Source organism: Pinus tabuliformis, chromosome 9, assembly GCF_031772625.1.
Source record: "Pinus tabuliformis cultivar Carrire ecotype Pingquan chromosome 9, CPIR1, whole genome shotgun sequence".
In the NCBI taxonomy this organism is placed as follows: Eukaryota; Viridiplantae; Streptophyta; class Pinopsida; order Pinales; family Pinaceae; genus Pinus; species Pinus tabuliformis.
In genome coordinates, this window is record NC_142307.1 from 706,611,458 (window position 1) to 706,613,678 (window position 2,221).

General features: G+C 43.6%; 1 long non-coding RNA gene across 1 annotated transcript; it reads right to left on the bottom strand.

Annotated features, from left to right (window-relative positions):
• Positions 1-412: 412 nt before the first annotated feature.
• On the bottom strand, positions 413-896 carry LOC149150646 (uncharacterized). Its single transcript, XR_016263125.1, has 3 exons — positions 817-896; positions 635-695; positions 413-536 (listed from the first exon to the last, which is right to left on the bottom strand). It is a non-coding gene; the product is annotated as an uncharacterized LOC149150646 (long non-coding RNA).
• Positions 897-2,221: the final 1,325 nt, after the last annotated feature.

Consider the following 2,221-nt stretch of genomic DNA (forward strand, 5'->3'; position numbering starts at 1 on the left):
TATAAATGAAAACCGTGCAGAATGAACTGAATACATGTGAAACCCCAAGAAATACTCTGTATTAATACGCACTGAGGTAAACCCTTAAGGATCACGAATCTGTGGCATAGACGGAAAATGAATATACAGTAGAAAACCCAGTACATAAGTTTCCACATGAACTGACTAGGTAATATCAAAATAACCATTCGGAAATATGGTATAAGCTGAGAAGCGAAACAAATGATCATTAATAGAAAACAACAAAACATTTTCATGGCCGAGAGAGGTCCGGCTTAGAGAACGGTGGTAAATCACAGTATCATGAAAACAATGTATAGTCATTCACAGACTCAGTAAATCCCTGAGAGCTTTTCAAATATACATCCGGCGACATCTTAACACCTGAGGGCGAAGCCCCAAATCAAATGCACTAAACACAGTAAATGGCATGAAAGCCCAGTGTTACCTATTTAAACCCTAAAGGCCGCAAGACAGATCGGCTTGAGGAGACTGGCCGTATAGGCGTAGTCAGGGTATGAGACAAATCATCGAACCTGAAACAGGTAACAAACCATAACCCTGCTTCAGCTAGAAGTCGTTTCACACAGTAAATCATAAACCATTAAACCGGGAAAAGGTTATTCGGCCATACCTGTGGATTTCGTTAAAAAGCCCGAACCCTTCTGCACACAGTAGGAGAAGCTGCGGAGGACCTGTACATAACCCTCAAGACGTTTATTCAGCCACAGTTAGTATATGGGTTACAAATAATAAGGAAAGCTGTAATTAAACTGACTGTATTGAGAACGTATAATGACTTCCGGCCATTCTTACCTGAGGAGTATCATAGACACCGGAGTAGTTGCAGAGAGTCTGAGGGAGAAGTATAGGAGCTCGGCTGCCGCGGAGTGTTGCAAATGGACTCTGTCCGAGGAACCCGGTGAATAAGTATTGTGTGTCAAACCCTAGATCAACCGGAGCCGTTCGATGAGGAGGGTGGATCACCATCGTTGAATTAGGCGGGAGGTCTTGGCGCGGAACCCAGTGTGGGTCAACTCTCCACTGATCACATGCCTTCACGTGAACTGGAGCCATCTGGCCACGGTAGAGGGTGAGTTGGGTTATTACTCACGCACCACCTGGCACACCGTGTAAATGACAACCGAATATGCCAACGTACATACCATTTGCATTAAGTGCTGGTTTCAAACGTTAAGAAACGGAGACCATGTTTACAAGCCTGTGATTTATTAAGGGGTTTACATTTATATAAGTTTATCAACATGCGAACCGGTGTGAGCACAAATATGTGCTAGTACAAATATGTGCTAGTAAATGTAAATAGATCTAAAGGGTTGAAAGATGGACCCTCGTGTTAAATTTTTTTTTATTTATGCATTTAAATATGGAAGATCGTGACAACTTTGCAGGAAATCTGACACAACTCTCGATGTTCTTCACAGCACTTTTCAGGAAACCCGACACCTGAACCCGTTTGACGAGCCAAGAAAAGTGCGCCAAATAATTGATGATATTCAAGAAGTGAGTGCGGATAAACTCAGAGCTTTGAAGAACCCGAGACGTCTAGCAAGGGTCCGCGAGCTTTGCCTGTTCTTATCCTCGTTTTCCATTCAAAACCCTCGATCAATTCTGAAATGGGTGCGGACCTTAAGGCAGTGGAAGAAGCAATGGGTGCAATTTCACTGTTCTTTGTTCACACCTGAGATTTTCACTGTTCTTTGTTCACACGTGAGATTTTACGAGACCGTCTGTGCCAGCTGCGCTGGAAAGGTTGTTGGCAAAGTATAGCCTGGAGACGCAGCATCTATTGTGGAAATAATGTCAAGCGACTGAAATGCTGCCGGAGAAATTGGTAGCAAGGAAGGAATGATAGACGGACTACTGAAACTGTTTGACGAAAATCTATATCCTTTCCCTACTGTGCCCTACCGATACCGACTATATTTAGAAGTTAAGGGTTGACACAGAAAGGTTTTCAGAGGATGTGGTTATCTTTGGCGAGATAATTCGCTCGACTTACAATGGCCATTATCTGCAACGCGAGATAATTCGCGTGGAGTACCATGACTATTATACTGAACGGTTATGATAAGTGATTTATTCATAGCATACGCGAGTCACTTTAGTCCGGATATGCGATTTGCCTCTGGACGGGACGCCGTATACACGAGTTCATTCCGTCTATCCGACGCTGAACTCCGTGCTATCCGAGGCGGTT